A 20666-nucleotide genomic window follows, 5' to 3' on the forward strand; every position below is an offset into this window, starting at 1 on the left:
AATTTCTGAAAGTAGTCCCTAAAGACCTTATGACTACCCACTGAAAGGAACTAGTGATAATATCGCCTACTTGACTTCTTTTTTGCAGAAAATTGGTTACCGTGTTGCAAAATCAATCTTCCATCTTTAGACTGGTCACAGTGGGTATGCTGAAATATAGCCTGGTTCCTTGGCCAATTCCATGCGCAGAATACAACCGCGCAACTATATGTAATGACCTGGGCTTTTGAATCGTCAGAAATTCAGTTAAATGTGCCAGTAGCGCCAACTGGCGGTGAAAACTAAACTAATTCCATTACAAGTAAAAATGAAAAATTATCAAAAAATATTCGGCCAGATGTGAAAACAATATTTCCTCTGTGGACCAAGGTATAAAGGAATGAAGTTTAAACTTCCCGATGACCTCATTTGCTTAATGCAGGTGAGACCGCGCTGATTTTTGGTTTCTGAGTTCATCTTGGATTACGCCTAATTTAGCAGCATCAACGAAGTGCCTAGGCCTTGCGGATACAAAATGCCCAAAAGTGACATGGAAGGAAGGACAGACACCATTCCCTTGGTAATATTACCAGCTTCGCTGACTTTGTCAGCTGAGCCAACAATAAGGCCTGAATTGATCAAGGTATTTGAACATGCATTTAGGTTATCTGCTATTAGGGATCACGTCCAAAGTGTGACTGTGGCCAGTCTGTTTCTTGGTAAATCTGTTTTTTATTGGTTGTAGCCGGCCTTTAAGCTTTGTAGAGGGCTCCACCTATTTTCTCCTCATGTTATCGCTTTTGCCGCCATTGTTAAGATCCAGACTCTTCCCTATTTTTTGGTCCTTCAAATGAGTGAATTTGCCTCATCCCCGAAAGTTTTATAGAGAATTTAAGGGCCTTACAAAGGTAACTAATATGTCTAGAATAGAAATAATTTCCTTTATTGTGATGACAAGAACTTAGAACTTAGTGGCTTGTTTTTTTAGATCAAGTATAGATTTAATATTCCCGGTGACATTTCTGTCGTTGCACCACTTCGGACATCTCAACCTGGCTAGTACTTGATTATATCGTGATGTGTTCAATTTATCGTCTCTGTGAGGTAGCTCGGTAATTGGAGCGCTTCATCTTAATAATATTGTTTGTAGTTAACATCAAGTTTTTGGGCAGCAATATGGACTTTAGTAGCATAATCTCAGTCCATTTTATGAATATTTTAGTCTGATATTCAATCGTCAGGTGTCTCCACCTCCTTGAGGACAATGTTGTAACAGGTTTTCCAGTCCTCCTGGTGGATGTGCTATTGTCTTCCATGAATGTCTCTTTGTTGTTATGAATATGTACTTAGTTGTTGTTCAATTATTGTCTTTCAGTTGATTACGAGGTGAATAGATGTGAAAAGAAATCAAGCTTGTTGGTGTTGTCTTCCGTTAGTTTAGAGAAGAAATAGTCGTATTTCCAGTAAGGGTGGATGAAACAAGCCACGGCATGATTAAAGTCTAAAGATATCATTGCCGCTACACAAAGTAAGCACGCGATATTCACCGGCGAAATTCACCCTACAGTATTTCACCCGTGAAATCTGTCCGAAAATTGGCAGGCGAATGCGTGGAGATTATATGAAATCACCACTATGTCAGATGCGAAATTCGCCCACAATCGCGCCTATTCTTCGATATTGCCCCAAAAATCGCTCCAGGCTATAATGGAGCGATTTTACGAAATTGAAGGCTCTTGTCCGATATTCGCTAATGATGTTGCAACGATTTTCGCCAAGCTTTATCGGTGGAAAAGTGCAGTCACGTCACATAAACAAATCGGTATATGTTATAAACTATATGTTAATTTCAGACCCAAAGAATCATTGCTATATGTTTGTTCATCCGTCCAACTGGCTCAATATGCACGGAATTAGGAGGGATGGAAATTCCCAGAATGCACGGTGGAAAAGTGCAGTCACGTCACATAAACAAATCGGTCAAAACTATATGTTAATTTCAGAAAGAAATATTGCTATATGTTTGTTCATCTGTCCAACTGGCTCAATATGCACGGAATTAGGAGGGATGGAAATTCCCAGAATGCACACAGCAGCATTGTGGTGTCAGAAGCTCTCCACAGCAATTTTGTCTTTAACTACCGCAATTTATTTTTTTCAAGGTAATGAATTCTGACAGGTTGCCTACTCGCCAAATGTTTGATACTACAACGATCTTGATTGGTTGGCTGAGACTCGGAAACATAAGCCTAACTATGATTAGCTGTTTGATTCAGTACATTCTGCCACAATCCTTCAGAATGCATACCATAATACTAACAACCTCAAACCTCTGTGCCAAATTTGTGTAACTCCTTGTGGATAGATGTGATATATTTGATTACTGGAGTCAGGTTGACCAGGAATTCCAGTTGTGTTTTTGTTTGGTCTGCTATCAGCTGATGTCGGAATTCGCATACTACAACACATGTAATATTCACGCCATTTCAATGGCTGGCAAGAGCGAATCAAGGGCGATTATTGATCGATTTTTGCCTGCGATTTTCATTCAGTCTGAATTTTCACCTGATCATATTAGAATCGCCAAAGCAGGCAGCGATTTGGAGGCGAATGAGTGTGGCGATATTCGACCAGGCAAATTTTTGCCTCGATTTGCGCAGTGAATATTCGCGGACTTTGGACGTGATCCCCAAATGGAGGATAAAACACTGTCGTCCGTGGACAGATAAACGGCTGCCTTAGCTGCCATTCATATGCCTTGATGACTGGGTATTTAGCTGTCCACAGACAATTTCTCTTTTAGAGTGCACCAATTCATTGTCCATGCCACATTGTTGTATGAAATTACGTAAATCACAGGAAATCGGTATAAAATAAAATGGTCCAGGGACCATGTGTTCACCTCAGGTAATGTTCATGCATGTCTTGTGCAGTGGATATGGGGAGAACAGTTTTGGTCACAGTTAGAGGAAGTGTTGTGGTGGTGCAGTTCTTATTTGACCAAATATCTGGTATGTAAAGTCTGTACAGAAATACATGTAGGACTGCTTTAGGTGGAATGTGAACTTGGGGACTCTTACATTGTAATTACATAAAATATAAATTACAGAACAGGTGTCTGTAACACAGGTTTGAAACTGAAACCAAGAAAGTGTGCCTTGCTGAAGGACTGAGTTGATTTTCTTGGCAACACTGTGATGTAAAATCACGTCTTACCGAGCAAAGCAAATGTAGAATACTGGCTTGAGGAATCCCCAAGACGGTCACAGAAGTACATGCAGTGTTGGGACTAGGCTCCTATTACCGTAGATACATCGAGGATTACTCAAAGAAGATGATGCCCCTTATTGACCGCACCAAGAAGAATATCAAGTTCTAATGGACCACTGAGTGCCAGGAAGTCATAGACAACCTCAAAGCAGAACTTGTTTGCCCGGAAATAATTGCATACCCAGAAGATGAAGGGCTGATGATACTCAACACATCAGCACACAGCATTGGATCTGTCTTGTCGCAATTTCAGAAGGGCCGGGAGTGGGTTGTAGCATATGGGAGTCGAACGCTGATTAAACCCTAATGGAACCACTGCGTCACCAACTGAGAACTGCTTACTATCATACACTTTACAGAGTATTACTGCCAATATCTTCTGGGACGTTGTTTCTTGGTGTGCACCGATCACCAATCCCTGAAGTGAATTTTCAACCAGCAGGAGCCAGCCAGATGGTTGGAAGTGCTGTCAGGAAAGAACCACCTCAACAACAACGCCATGTTGAGAATCCGGTGGGACGAACCACAGAACTGCCAATGTGCAATCAACGAGGCATTACTGTGCGAACCTTGCAGCAACTGCGAAAAACGATCCACTGAAATGGCGAGTTCCTTACAGAAAGCCCATAAGCCAGTCCGGATCGTCAGGGGTGTAACAGTCATGTCCAGCTAACTCCATGCACTTGTGATGTACGTCCTCACCTTCTTCAACTTCCTCACCAGCTAGTTTGAATCAGCCAAGGACTCGCTCAGTGAAGCCCCAGAGTATGGGATTCTCCAAATTCAAGCCCTCTGACCTGATGTCAAGAGTGATGAGGTGACTGCCACTGCTGCCGAAGAGATTCTTCGGAATGATGGCCGCTCACAGTCATATTGAGATATGGATGCCCATACGGCATCCATAGTGACAACAAAGAAGGGAACATCACTCCCTAAGTCAAATATGTCGAAACCCTAAAAGAGCACCTAAAAACAGCACATGAACTTGCTAGGGCAAACCTCAAGAAATAATACGCCACAAGGCAAATGGCAGACAATGACCCCAAAACATAAGTGAATTGTTACGCAAAAGGCAACATGGTGTGGTTTCTACCAGATTTGAGCCAACTGGATATTACTCAAAAGCTTAGAGTGCTATACGAGGAGCTGTTCCTTGTCGTCAAGAAAATAAACGACTTGGACTGCCTTGTTCAATACGATGCGAAGGCAAAAAGGAGGGTGGTGCACCACAACTAGCTCAAGCCGTACATGGGTGACAAGGAACTCCCTTTGGCCAAGCAGGCTCTCCGTAAAACCTAAAGTATCCACCTGCATATCAAGATGGTCTGTACTAAACCTGAACTAGCCCAACTCTCATTATACACCGATTGTTTTGATTGGCTGTCCATAATGATACTACCTCACTACCGTATGTTTGATAAGGTCGACACCTGAGCCAGTGCAACAACCTACCCGTACTACTTGGTGGTGCCATTGGTGGTGCCGTTGGTGTGCCTACCAAGGCACATACGAACGGATGAAGATGAATTTGCTTATGACCACAACTCAACACTGACTGAAATGCTGTGCCGGTCCACAAGTGCCTGCCGACAACCGATGGAGCCAGCCAATGTCCAACCCCTGGTCCTGTCAGACAGCGATTCCTGGACGGCACAGAGAGAATGCCTGAGCAGGTCGCCTTACCATCACGGCCATTGGTCCAGGTCACCCTTCATACAACCTATAGAGAGATCATCTTGCCAATGGAGAGAGTGGTGGTCAAGACGCTGCCAGAGTTTCAGTTCTCCTTTTGTATGTAACATAGGTGTGTCTGATGGCACATTGCATTTATACAATTTTATTTTGTAGACCGCAGGAATGGTCATTTGCGGCTTGAAAGTGTATATATGTCTATTTGTGTTTTTGTTGTTTTTTTTCATCAGTTAACGAGTTGTACTGAGCAATCTTGTGTCATGGCATTTGGGTTAGCATTTATTGGGTTAAACATCGGACATACTTACTACAATAGGCTCTCAGCCACATATTTTGTAAGTTCATTTTCAGCCTCAAGTAGATTTTTAATAAGTAGAGTAGCCACCCATTTGGTTAGGCGTATTGTTTGGGTACATGAACGCCGGCTGACTGGCACCCAAAATATTAATTTTCTGTACATAAGAAATGCGCCATGGGGAAAACAGATGTGGAGTACCCAGTTCTTTACTTGCTCCGATTGTCATTTCAGGTCGCTACTTACTGGTCAAGAGAGATTGCCTTGGGATGATAAGCCTCCCATGGTATCATTTAGGACATACATGTACTAAGGCATAGTTTAGGCCTAGGTCATTGTCATTGCTCACTTGTACTTTTGTGAACTTTGTGTCCAGGTGAAAGCTGGGCAGGGGACTTATTTTTTTATCATTGACAAGGGTGTCAAAATTATGTTAGAGGGGGCAATGTGAGGAAAACGGTTTTCTTTTACAGGTTTCTTAGTGACTTTGAATTTTGCATGTTCTATAACTTAACATAGTCTTATTTTCTTTCGATCGGAATTCGCGTTTCTGCCTCTATTTTGTTGAGAATATACCGTCCCCACCCCTGGTATTCAGGTGATGTGATCACTTTTTAAGTTTCCACTTTTGGTGCCTTGGTGCACAGGGACGTGACACAAAATATGGGTTAACATGGTTAAGTCGGGGTTCAGGGTGGGCAGAGAACACATCCCGGGGTCTAGGAAAACAAATCATAGCCTTATATACATACCTCAAACCAGGGATTTAAATTAGGCATGCACCAAAAACAAACTAGCTTTTCCTAAACCAACAATTCACCAACAAAACGATCACAGTATGGCTCCTTCGCTGGACTACCATGTTTCTCAACCATGACCACGACTTGATTGATGGTTCCCTCGTTGATTGCCGATATGTCTCCTACCACGACTTGAACTACGATCTCGACCATGACCATGGTAACGATTTGCCATGTTTACTTCTGCACTGGGAGCATTTTTGCTTTCACTACCATCATACAGATGTTTGACTTTTTCTCGTTGTTCCCATTGTTGGTACTTTGTTATTATATCATCGAGTGACAAATCCTGGCACCACAGTTTCTCTTTGAATTTAAGGCCTTTTACACCATTCAAAATAGCTACACACAGCGGATCGTTTAGTGAGTCTTCGAACTCGCACTTCTCACCAATATCACAAAGTGTGGTGATGTATTGGCTCATCGTTTCTGTCCTGCTTCTTTTCCGTGTTTCAACCTCTGTGATATTCCCTTTTTTCAGCTTTGGGCTTCAAAGTATAAGGCAAACTTGGTACACACAGTAGCGTAGACCTTTTTCTCATTTGCAGTAAGCCTAGTTATATGTTAATGAAATGGCCAGGGCCATTGTGCTCACCTCTTGTGAAGGGAAGATGGATGAAGCATTAGCATGGTTTTAAATGTAAGAAAGAAATGAAGTAATGTTTTACAATGAAATTACATGAGAGATAAAATAATGCGTAAGTTGAATTTAATTGAGGTGACTACAGGTATGACAAAGCAGAGTAGACAATTTTGTGATCTGACCAGTAATTGTCTATTATATCGACCAAGTCAATAGTGGCAGATGGAGTAGGATTGGTGAATACAAGGTCCAATTTGGACTGATAGCTGGTGGTGTTTTTGGACACGTTTTGTCTGAAGTTATATGCTTGAAACATAAAGGTTTCTAACTTTGCATTATAGTTTTCACCTTCACCTATTGATTTCATGTTAAAATCACCCATAACAATGTATTGTTCATTCGGTTCATAAGATGAAAGGCAGTCTTGTAGACCATACACAAGATTTTGGAACGTAGATGATGGCGCTGCATATATTGCAATGATATGGATGACTGAGTGATGATTTGGGGGATGAATGCAAACTGAAAGCGCTTCAAAGGAATTTCCATGGTTATGATTTTTTACTTCCATTATTTTGTAATTTGTACTAATGTACATCATAAGTCCATGTGGAGGTCTTAGGTCTTTTGTAGTTGTTTGGTCATTTGGTGGAGCAGTTGGTGGTTTGGTAATGAGTAGCTTATGTCTGGATCAGATGCTTTTAATCTGGATTCTGCAAATGCAATAATAGAGGCGGCTTTGATGTTTGGGTCAAGTTTCAGATCTTTGAAATTTCCATGGACTGATCTTGCATTGTGGAAAACAATTTTTAGTAGATTATTTGGTTGATAGGCAAGAGCAGTTTTTACCATGTGATGGGTCGAGAAGGGGTGGTTTATGAGGCTAACAGAGTCAATGTAATCAGAATTTGACTTGTGTGCAAAGATCATGTCCAACTTGGTATGTGTACAGTCTTTTTTTGTTGGTCTGGGGGCATTTTTTGTGGTTGGTTGTACGAGGAATTGATCAAAGTTATAGGTTTCTGACATGAATGTTTCTAAAGCAGTGACAAAACGTGCCGTCATCGTAAAATGGCGGTGCCATAGGAAAACTTTGACCTCTGTGACCTTGAGAAGTAGGTCAAATCAAAAACCCACATTTATGAAATGTATCCTTGCTAGGAGTACCTACCATAAAAATGTTATGAAAATCAGACCACTATTAAACGAGCATTCAAACATTTTAACTTTGGACATTAAATTTGGCCCCTGGGTGGCCAAACTAAGAATTTTTCAAGATGCCCGCCTGGCACCCATATTGGCCATCACATTTGATAAAAAATCAAGGATTTAGTAGAGAGTACATAGATATACATCCAGATCAAATTTGGTTGCAATCCGATCATTAGTTTCGGAGTAATAGTACTGTGTTTATTTTTCAAGATGGCTGCCTGGCGGCCATATTTGATGTCCGAACGGCCAAAATTTTAGGGGTGGAATAGAGAATCCCCAGATACATGTCCACACTGGTTTAAAACCTTCTAGCTAAAATAGATAGGAAACATGCTACTGTTCAGTGAATCAGCAAACTTTGACCTCTGTGACCTTGAAAAGGAGGTCAAATCAAAAACCCGGAGGATATATGATGCACCTTTGCTAGAAGTACCTACCATATTTTTTTCAAAATTTCCCGACTACTATTAATGCAAGTATCAATTCGTGTCTTGTACCCCCCCCCCCCCCTCCTCAAGGGTACGACACCTTATCACCCAAAACGACATCTTTAGACTCAAGCATCACCCTTTTTTCACCAATGCTACTTTTTCTTTCGTCAAGACATCACCATCAACAATATATCAGTTATCACCATCATATAAAGTAACCGGACTAATTTTACTGGGTAAGGCTGTATGTTCGACAAGACATCGACACATTAGCATCCTTATTCTTTCCAGCTTCGCCAAATTTTCACTAAAGGAAAAATAAATACTACTCAAGCATCGGCAAAGATCAGTGGTGATAGCTTAACTACCCTTGAGGAGGGGGGGGGGGGTACAAGAAACGAATTGATACTTGCATGAGGGAGATATTGCATATTTTCACTTTTAACGTTTGGCCCCCTGGTGGCCAAACCATGAAACGAATCGGACCGAAACTTGGTCTCCAAGGTGTCATTACATAAGGGTACATGTGTACCAAGTTTCAACTCAATAGCTCTAACAGTTACGAAACGACGACGACGAACGACGGACGCCACGGTATGGGATAAGCTCACCTCTGCTAAGAGGTGAGCTAAAAACAGTTTGATACTCTTTGGCCATATCAATAAGCAATAGGGCAACCTTTTGATCATCGTTTGCAGCAGCCTCTCCTACAGCCATTAGTAATAGGTCAAATTCTTCAATGAAGTCCCTCCGTTCTGCTATCAAATTCAGCCCTTGTGGCAAGAAATTCGGGGGTTTGATTGCCTCAATGTATTTTATGGTTCTTAATGTCTCTATTAGATATGTATACCATCACTTCTGACACCATGTTATGTATTTATGAGCCTTGATCCATATCTAGTACAGACAAGGACATCAAGCAATGTGTGAGCTTCATTAAACTAACTGAAGAGTTCCAAATCATATCTGTGTAGGTGGCAGCACAAACAGACACAATAGAAACTGGTGAGACGATTGATTAGCCCTTTCAGGACTGAATATTTTTTTCCCAAACCTCCGCTCTGGACTGGATATTTTTCAAGTTTTTTCGTCCAAATCGTAAGTTTTTGAAAGCAAAATAGCGGCTTTGCAAGAATCGCTATGAAGTTGGCATGAATAGAGAAGGTATTCCCAAGGATATCAGGAATCCCCTCCGTGCAGTTAAAAAATGCGGATTGGTATTAGAAATTACTGGAAAACCGATGTAGTGAAAAGATCGTCGATCTCGCATTTCTGCGAAACTCATCGAGAATGGAGGTATTGCGGTGCTCGCAATTTCGTGAGACTCGTCCTGAAAGGGTTAGGAATTGGACCAAACCAGCGATAGACAGACTGAAGAAAATCAATATACGAACCGATAAAATCTGAACTACGATACGATGATTATTAGGACACGAACTGCGGTTTGTTCTGTGATTCTGGTGGTTCGTCCGCGTGTCCTCTCTAAACTCGATATAACGCAATCGAGGCGAATCGCAATGTATGCCCCCAGTCTGTGGGCACCAGTGTCCACAGGCCTGTGACTAAACTGGCTTTGAAGTAATGGGGTGTAAAGGAAAGGTGGCAGCCTGACAGCCATGTTGGATATTGTGTCAGGTCATACATCTATAGGAAAGCTCCCCTACACTAGGCCATTACACCACAGAAGTTTCAGGCTTGTCACTCACTCAGTTCTGGAGTTATGGAGCAGAATTCGAAAAAACAAGATGGCGGCCTTGCAGCTATCTTCGATTTTGGATCGGGTCCACAATTGATAGAGAACCTCCCCTACCCTAGGTATTCATACCACATAAGTTTCATGTCTGTGACAAACCGATTTTTGAGTTGTGGGGGGAATGTGAGAAAACAAAGATGGTGGCCTGAGAAATTAGAGATCAATCGGGCCACCTGTTCTTGAGTTATAGTCCAGACTGCAAACTCCAAGATGGCCTCCTGGTAGCCATATTGCATTTCGGAGCGCAACCAAAATCAAAAGGGAACCTCCCCCAATCTCCCCTATTGTCAGGAATTACGCATTCCTGAACCAAGTCATTTCCTGAATCAAGTTATTAGTTCGACAAGTCGCTGCAGCTGCATGGAGCCAGGAAGTCTGAGGAAATCCTTGCGGATTAAGCTAAGCTTAATCGTCTAAGCACCTTGCTGTGCATTTGTTAGAATCGGAGAGGAAGTGGGTTAGATTCCTCTGGTATAAAGACAATGATGTCTCGAAAGAACTGATTCCTTATCACTGTAACACTGTCATATTCGGAAATGTTTTCAGCCCATTCGCCCTCGCTATCACTCTGCACAAGCATCTGTCTAGTTACGATACCCCAGTTGCCAAGGATATGAAAACAAAATTCTACGTTGACAATCTGTTAACCGGAGTCGATTCAAATCAGGAAGCATTGAATTACTTCTAGGAGTCTCGTGAGATCATGAACCACGCGTCTTTCAATTTGCGCCAATGGAGTTCAAACTCGGAAACACTCGATGAAAGAATCAGATCGGAAGGAGTACAAACAAAATCTGACATTGTAGGGGTACTTGGACTGAAATGGGATACCAAATCTGATCAGATTTTAGTCGCGAAAAAGGATCTTAAATCATCAGGAGAACTTTCAAAATGTAAAGTAACATCTCAGACCGCATCAATCTTCGACCCGCTCGGAATTGTAGCACCGCTAACAGTCCCTGCTAAGTCTTACGTGAACAACCTGTGGAGAGGCCAAAAAACCTGGGATGAACACTTATCAATCACCGAACGGCAAGAATGGGAAACAATCAAACAGGAGTCCCTCTCTCTCACGCACATGCTATCTATACCCCGTTTGCTAGGGGGTGACACCAGCAAACCGTTACAAATCGTAGTATTCTGTGATGCATGTCCCACCACCGCCATTGGTTGTGTCGCTTACGCTAAACAGAACAATAAAGTCGCCCTCATCGGCTCTAAGAACAAAGTCATCTCAGAGAAAAATGTCAATTTCACAGTCCCTAAGCTTGAACTGATGGCCATGGTCTTGGGGGTAAATTATGCAGAGACCTTGCGAAATACCTACATCGCGCAGTATCAGACAATCGAAGTGGTATACAGCACTGATACAGAGATAGCGCTTTATTGGCTCAGATCCAATAAAAAACTGAACAGTTTGTTCACAACCGCGTGCAAACAATACGTCAGAAGTCAGACTTGACTTCTTGGTATCATGTGTCAACCAAACAAAACGCTGCAGACATCTTATCACGTGGTGCGACACATCAGGAATTGAAGGACTCTTCATGGCTGCAGGGACCAAAATGGCTCAAGGATGATAAAACCACGTGGCCTTTAACCGCACTTTCCGACCTAACCTTGAACAGTTCCGTCTCTCTGACAGCCGCGTTTGAAATGCAAAATGACTTCGTTGTTACAAGCATGGTCGCAACAACACCTGTCGCAAGTATCAGCGACGTTATAGCACAGGACAAGTTCAGTTCATGGAATAGACTTCTGAGAATTACCGCCTTAGTATCATGCGCTTTCAAACCCGGACTCAAAAACAGGAATAAACTGTCTGCACAAGATATCGCTAACGCAGAAGAAAAATGGATTACAAATCTTCAAAACGAACACTATAAGCACGTTACGGATTACTTGAAGTTAGAACAAAGTGGAAGGCATAAGCTGCCTTCTCGACCCACAATCATCAGTCAATTAGGGCTCGTTCTTGACAAAAAAGGAACAATTCGTTGCGGCGGGAGGCTTACTAATTCAGACGTCAGCTCAGACAGGAAGTACCCAATTCTCCTGCCAAATCAATCCTACATAACAACATTAATCGTCCGGAACGCCCACCACAACGTGGTAAACTACGGCTTAGGGTCCACCATGGCTTATCTTCGGGAGAAGTATTGGGTCACATCAATGCGCTCAACCGTTAAGAAAATCATCGGACATTGTGTAATCTGTAAGAAAGTGTCTGGGCGTCCATATCTGACTCCCATCGCACCACCACTGCCAGACTTTCGGATTAAGGACTTGTCAGCTTTCAAGTCCACTGCTGTAGATTTTACATCACACCTCTACGTATGAATTAAGGACTCGATGCAAAAAGTGTACGTTTGTCTCTTTACGTGTTGCACCACGTGAGGCATACATCTTGAAATCACGCCGGACTTAACTGTTGAATCATTTCTAAGAGCTTTCAGACGTTTCACTTCAACACATTCAGTGCCTAGCCTCATTTACTGTGACAATGCCAAAACGTTTACAAGCGCCGACACCGAGCTGAAATGGCTGTACAACATTGTGGGAACAGAACAATTCCAAAACCACCTGTCTAAGAAAGGAATAACATTCAAATATGCACCCGTACAAGCCAGCTGGTTCGCTGGCGTTCATGAGAGACTGACTGGTGTGACGAAACTTGCACTTAAGAAAACCTTGCGCAAATCACTCGTTCCAATTGATGAGTTTCAAACTCTCATCAAAGAAATTCAAGCAACGGTAAACAACAGACCACTCACATATTTGTCATCAGATCCAAATGAACTGAAAGCGATAACCCCGAATAATCTGATATATGGACATGATATGTCTTTGTTGCCACACGAAGGAGATGATAACTTGGATGTAACATATACGCCGGCAGAGATAAACTTGAGAAATTGGCGTACAAACGCGCAGAACGACTACAAATATTCAAGAAACGTTTCTATGACGAGTATCTCGCTAGGCTACGGGAACAACACCAGTACGAACTTAGCAAACAAAATGCCAAAGCTGACATCATTAAAATTGATGACGTCATTCTTGTACACGACAAGGATGCCAAGAGGAGACACTGGAAACTTGGGATCATAGAAGAACTCAACAGAGGCCAAGATGGACTGACCCGATCTGCGCTTGTCAAAACTGCCACAGGGCAATCTAACCGAGCAATCGGAAAATTGTATCCGCTTGAGTTAACCGTTGACGAGAGCATCGAACGGTCTGCGCAAATCAAATCTGTTCAAAAAACAAAATCTCGACCAACACGGTCAACCACTGACATTACGAGGCTCTAAATCAGAGAGCACTTGGATTACTACGGACAGTAGATATTGTAGCGTACGTGACATTCCGTTTTAATATTCACTTCGTCAAAGCTATACACTTGGGCAATGTATAGTAATGTGGATGCTCCCCTCCGTCGGGGTTACGGCGCCTGTCGTCCATGAGAAACTGAAGAGACAATCAACATAATCGAATTGACATTTGAATTTCATCTATATTGAAATACTAGAACATTATCATGGAGTATTAGTTAGTTGTAACATGTTTGACACCATTGTGCTATAGATATTCATCTTTTGATCATCATCATCTCGACATTTAGTTTAGAAACTTTAGAATCTCAATACGGATTAATCTCTTTAACGTACTTTGCATGTATTGAAGCTTATCTACCATCTCATGTTTACTTCAAGTATTTTGTGTCGTTAGCGGTTTAGAACACCGTTTAGTATCAGTCAGTCTGGATTGCAGACCACCGAGGATGATTAGCCAATCACTGTTAACTATTCAGGGATTAAAATAATCATATGATTAAAGGATTAACCATGTGCTTGCGGGCGGGGGAATGTAAGGAATTACGCATTCCTGAACCAAGTCATTTCCTGAATCAAGTTATTAGTTCGACAAGTCGCTGCAGCTGCATGGAGCCAGGAAGTCTGAGGAAATCCTTGCGGATTAAGCTAAGCTTAATCGTCTAAGCACTTTCTTTCATCTCTTAACATCGGTTAATTCGTAATCTTGTTTACTTAGTCAATAGTCAAAAATCTAAGATGGCGACTGGCGGCCATATTGGATTTTGGAAAGCACCCGAAATCGTTAGGGAACCTCCCCTTCCATCGACCATTACACCACAAAAGTTTGAAGTCTGTCCGACCTCTAGTTCTTCAGTTAACGAGCGGAATACGAAAACCTAAGATGGCGGCTGGTGGCCATATTGGATTTTGGAACGCGCCCAAAATCAATACGGACCCTTTGACACACTAGGCCTACACCCCCTAACAATTTCAACAAATTATTGCCGACTTGACGTGATAGGGTTAATAAGTGTCTTCTTTTTTTACCGAAATTAAAAGACCAAGGGCCATTGTGCTCACCGTATAGATATTTGGTGGTTATTCATCCTGGTTAGGAAATATGCTAAATGTAAAGTATATGGGTCAAATCAAAATTGATATGACATGAGATGTATCCTCGCTTGGAGTACCTACCATGAAAATATTATTAAAAACAAGTCACTAATAAACGAGATATTGCACTTTTCACCTTTTCAGTTTTGGCTCCCTGGTGGCCAAGTCGAGAATCATGTTACACCGAAATTCAGTGTCAGCGGTTATCGGACATGTTAGCTTTAGCGGTTACGAAACACGCCCTTGTTACACTCAAACTGCCAATTTTAGCCATTTGACCTCTTTGACCTTGAAAAGCAGCTCAAATCAAAAACCCATACGTCATTGTTTGGAGAACCGACCATAAAAATAATATCGAAAACAGGTCACTATAAACTAGATATAATGCAATTGAGGCGAATCGCAATATATGCCCAGCTCCGTGGGCACCAGTGTCCACAGGCCTGTCAATAAACTGGTTTTGAAGTTATGGGGTGTAAAGGAAAGATGGCCTCTTGCTGCCCATATTGAATTTCAGAGCGCGACCAATTTCAATAGGGAACCTCCCCCAATCCGCCCTATTAAACCATAGAATTTAGAGATCAAGCGGGATACCTGTTCTTGAGTAATAATCCGGAATGGGAAATCCAAGATGGCCTATTGGTGGCCCTATTTAATTTCGGAGCGCGACCGAAATCAATAGGGACCCTTGCCCCATCAACCCCAATTCACTATAGAAATAACAGATCAATCTGGCCACCGGTTCTTAAGTTATAGTCCGGAAAAGGTTGCGACGGAGGCGGCGGCGGCGGACACGGAAACCAGCTGAAAACATGTGCCCCACCTCAACTTCGATGAGCTGGGGCATAATGATGATGATGTTGAAATGCCTTTTGCATATTGGCGATTACACGGTATGAAATCCAAATGTGGAGAAAGGTCTTTGGTCTTCAACCAACAGCATCTGGCAAGCCCATTTTTGATTAATTCATGATTAATACATAACAAGATGGTGGCCTGGGGGCCATATTGGATATCAGATGGGGCTAGAAAATTATTCAGCACCTCCCTTACCCTAGGCGATCATACCACAGACATATCAGCTCCCTCACACAAGTGTTTCTGGAGTTATAGGTCGGAATGCTAAAAATCCAAGATGCCAACTGACGGCCATCTTGGATTTCAAACTCCCCTACCATAGGCCATTACACCACAAAAGCATGAAGCCTGTCGGACATGTGGTTCTTCAATTTACGAGCGGAATGCAAAAATCTAAGATGGCGGCTGGTGGCCATATTGGATTTTGGAACACGCCCAAAATCGGTAGGGAACCTCCCCTACCAAGACCATTACACTGCAAAAGTTTGAAGTCTGTCGGACATCTGGTTCTTCAATTAACGAGCGGAATGCAAAAATCTAGGATGGCGGCTGGCGGCCATATTGGATTTTTGAACGCGCCCAAAATCAATAGGGAACCTCCCCCATTGAAGGCCATTACACCACAAACGTTTGATGTCTGCTGGACCTCTAGTTCTTCAGTTAACGAGCGGAATGCAAAAACCTAGGATGGCGGCTGGCGGCCATATTGGATTTTTGGAACGCGCCCAAAATGGATAGGGAACCTCCCCTACCGTAGACCATTACAACACAAAAGGTTGAATTCTGTCGGACCTCTAGTTCTTCAGTTAACGAGCAGAGTGCGAAAACCGAAGATGGCGGCTGGCAGCCATATTGGATTTTTGAACGCACCCAAAATCGATAGGGAACCTCCCCCACTGAAGAACATTACACACAAAAGTTTGAAGTTGATCGGAATGCTAGGTCTTCAGTTAACGAGCGGAATGCAAAAACCTAGGATGGCGGCTGGCGGCCATATTGGTCGGACCGCTAGTTCTTCAGTTAACAAGCGGAATGTGAAAACCTAAGATGGCGGCTGGTGGCCATATTGGATTTTGGAACGCGCCCAAAATCAATACAGACCTTTTGACACACTAGGCCTACACCCCCTAACAATTTCAAGTCAGCCGAACAAGGGGTTCTTAAGTTATAGTCTGGAATTCAGTGCGACAGCGGCATTGGCCGGAAACCACCCAAGTACATAATGCCCCCACTTTGGCGAGAGCACAATAAGCCAGATATTGCACTTTTTACCTTTTCAGTTTCGCCCCCCTGGTGGCCAAGTCGAGAATCAGATCAAACCGAATTTCGGTATCAGAGATTATCTGACATAGGGGATCATGTGTACCAAGTTTCCAGTTCATAGCTTAAGTGATTAAGAAACGTGCCATAGTTATACTTAAACGGCTAATTTATGCCAATTGACCTCTGTGAACTTGAAAAGAAGTCAAAAACCCCTTGTGGCCAAGTCAAGGATCAGATCGGACCGAAATTGGGTGTCAGAATTTATATGAAGTAGAAAATTACTTCAAATAAAAAACCCGATGATATGTAATGTATCCTTACTATAGCTAGTATTAGAACTAAGCATCGTGTTGTACCATCGTCGAATTGTACCCTCGCACTGACTTTATTGTCCTAGGTCGGCCCAATGAATCCGCAGTATGAACTGCAGATCGTCACTTAAATCCCATCACTTCATATTGCCATAATTGTCAGGTCGTACTTGATATTTTTTCTGTTCGCGTTTAATTTCGCACCGTACCTTAATTTATCGGACCGTAATCCTGCCGGTTCCGGACAAAAAGATTAAATCACCATCACCAGCATCGGCTCGTATCATCTTGTACTTCAAATTGACCAATCATCCTTATTACGTTCCAAGTTTTGATTGGATCATTTAGTCTGACGTAATTCCGTGGGAAATTGAAGTTTGTTTACCATGAAGAATTCGCGGGAAAGTAGACATTTCACTTTTTTGACAACAGGGAAAATGGGTATCTTTTATCAAGCTTCAACTTATCCGTAAATATTAGCACTTATATTCTATCCTTAGCCAACGATAATCACGTTTGACGCATATGTAGTCTTGAAATGTTTTCAATCGAAGTATGTCCAAATTGCGACAAGCGCAAGATCATCAGCCGGGCAGTCATTGGTCATTGTGGGTGACATCATTCAGTTAATATCGAGCACATGGCTAATTTAAGTTTTTTTGCGTAATGATTTTGGGAATTTCTCTCAACTACGTCAAAGATATTCCATTTAAGCTAGGCGATTCCATCAGTTAAGATTGAGACCGATTCGGTGATATGCTTTTACATTAACAAAGTTGCCATTTAGCCAGAAAATGGCAGTGTAAATAAACGGTGTGGTGGGTAGGCCTATGCCGGTTAGTATCGTATCGTATCGTTTTGTCACGTTGTGCAGTATTCAGTTGATACTCAGGCAAGATCGAATCGAACTTCGATTTCTATCGGCTCGTACTATATATTTTATCGGACAGTACTATGAATTTTTTTGGGTCGTGTGCTGGTTTCTCTCTGACTGTACCGCAAAAATTCACTGCAGGGTATGAGCACTGTACGATACGGTCCTCCGACCGTTGTTGGTTTTTCTCGGACCGCACAGCTAAAAGACAATACAATACTTAGTTCTGGAACTAGCTGTAGGAGAACATACCATAAAAATTTTATCGAAAACGAGCCACTTATAAGAAAGATATCACACTTTTAAGGTTTCCACTTTTGGCTCCCTGGCGGCCAAGTCAAGAATCACCGAAATTCAGTGTCAGAGGTCACCTGACCTGGGGGGAGGGGGGGTCCTGTATATGAAGTTTCAAGTTTAGAATCCTATCGGTTAAGAAATGTGCCACTGTTTTTGGAACAGGATACGACGGCCAAGACGGACAATGGACACTGCGGTATTGTATAGACTCCCCTCTGGTGAGCCAAAAACGTCGAGACCAAGTTGGTGGAAACATGATAACTGTTGGGAAGTTTATATCCAAGATCACAGATTTTGGGCCATTTTGAAAGTAGACCATTTTTCATGTGCCACTGAAACCTCCGACTGAAAACTACAGCTAGTACCAGAACTAAGTATCGTTTTTGAGCTGTACGGTCTGAGTACGAACCGACGACGATCCGCGGACCGTATCGTACTGTGTGCGTACCGTGCAATGAATTTTGCAGTACAGTCTGAGAGAAACCAGCACACGACCCGAAAAAATTCATAGTAATATCCGATAAAATATATAGTACGAGCCAATAGAAAATTTAGTATGATTCAGTCTTGCCCGAGTATCGTCTGAATACTGCACGACGCGACGAAATGATACGATACGATACTAACCGGCACAGGCCGGCCCACCACACCATTTATTTACACTGCCATTTTTCTCGCTAAATGGTGACTTGGTGAATCACTGGTTGGTCTTGATCTCAACTGATGGACTCGCCTGGTTTAAATAGAATATCAATGACGCCGTTGAGAGAAATTCCCAAAATCAGTATGCAAAAAAAATTAAATCAGTCATGTGCTTGATGTTTACTAATTGATGCCACCCATATTGACCAATCACTGCCCGGCTGACGAGCTGGCACTTGTTGCCAGTGGGACATACTTCGATTGAAAACATGTCATAACTTCATATGTGTTTCATTGGGTGGGCGCAGATCTGCGCCTATTGTCTTTTAATTGAGGGATTTTGTGAGGACTTTTTTCCTTAATTTTCAACTGTGTTAATTTGGCGCTGGGAGGTAATAAAATGCTAGGAATTTGGTCTTTTAAGGGTTAATGACCCCTTGAGTGTTTGACTGCAGCCCCTCTTACAATTATCTATGCTTCATATTCTAAATAAGACAATAATGAGTTCAACTGAGTTCAAAACGACACTAATTTTTGTGGTTGCTTAAAATCTGAAAACAGACAATTTAAGAGGCCATGGTGGCATTGAATTGAAAATATTTGTCTCTAACAGCTTGGAATATGCTTCATAGATGCCCCCTTGTATATTCAGCTGGCATATGTTTAACTACAACTAGTAACAGAACTAAGTATCGTGTCGTATCATCGTCGAATTGTACCGTGATTGTGTGCTAGCACTATACTGTCTTAGGTCGGCCCGATGAGGATGCCGTACCAACCGCGTATCGTCACCTAAATCCCATCGTCTCGTATCGTCATAATTGTCGGGTCGACTTGATAATTTTTCAGTTCGTGTTTAATTTCGGACCTTACCTGAATTTACCTTGGCTCGTAATCTACATATTGTCTGTTGTTTACCATGAAGAATTTACGGGAAAGTTGACATTCACTTTCTTGACAACAGGGCAAGATGGGTAAATCTTATCAAGTTTCGAACTTATCGGTAAATATAAGCACTTATATATATATATTTTATTAACGTGTCACCTTTTACAAAAAGCCAGCCTGCAACGGCTTACGAGACACAATAATTCATAATTTGTAAACGGGAGCGCAACATGTCGACCGCGGCAAAGGGAGGGGTGGTCCGACCATACACGACTTATTCTACTTAAGATTTGAGGCGGTTTATTTACGCATTTGGTAGATGAGTCGTATATAGCTAGCTACACGTCGTGCCACTGCCGGACTCGACAGAAGCGCATTCAGTCCACCGCTCCGGTCCATGGAACCAACATTTTCACCAATATCCAACAGCAAGTCCACCCGCTCTCGGCTATATTTTGTACACTCCAAAAGAAAGTGGAACTCATCTTCCACTTTTTCATCACCACAGTTCTTACAGGTTCTATTTTCAAGCGGCACACCCCGATATCGTCCTAATTCTATACCTAGAGGGAATGTACCGTTACGCATTCTTGCTATTGTAGACCTACTTGCCCTACTTAGTGGCAATAAAACATATCTCTCCGTACCGAATTCCTGTTTTAACAACTTAAACGTTCGTAGTTTTGGCATGTTCACCACCTCATTTTTCCATTTAACCACATAATTTGCCATGAGAGCGTCCCTTATCCGGCCTGAAAGCTCCCTATTTTCTGCTGCTGAGAATGTCCTGTGTAGCATGGGAGCATCATAAATGTTAAGTCATATTACAATCGTTCAAAATAGTTTTTATACTTTTGCACCAGTTATCTTTCCCTTGTCTAGATAACTCATAATCCCATAGAAATATGTGTTTGGCAATTCTATGAACAGGCAAAGTACACAGCTTAAACCACAAGTTACACATCTTGACATGATGCCTGATAGACAGCGGTATGGAACCCATGTCGCCCACTATTGCCGGTATAGCTGAAAATTTACCAACTCCTAGAAAGGATCTTAAACACTGCAAATGAACTTTCTCACATTGT

At 42.2% G+C, this 20666-nt stretch overlaps 1 protein-coding gene across 1 annotated transcript in view; it reads right to left on the reverse strand.

Moving 5' to 3' along the window:
• LOC135493214 (torsin-1A-like) overlaps nucleotides 1–20666 on the reverse strand; it is a 120558-nt gene that overhangs the window by 15241 nt on the left and 84651 nt on the right. The window lies entirely within an intron of this gene.

Source organism: Lineus longissimus, chromosome 9 (assembly GCF_910592395.1).
Source record: "Lineus longissimus chromosome 9, tnLinLong1.2, whole genome shotgun sequence".
Taxonomy (NCBI): domain Eukaryota; kingdom Metazoa; phylum Nemertea; class Pilidiophora; order Heteronemertea; family Lineidae; genus Lineus; species Lineus longissimus.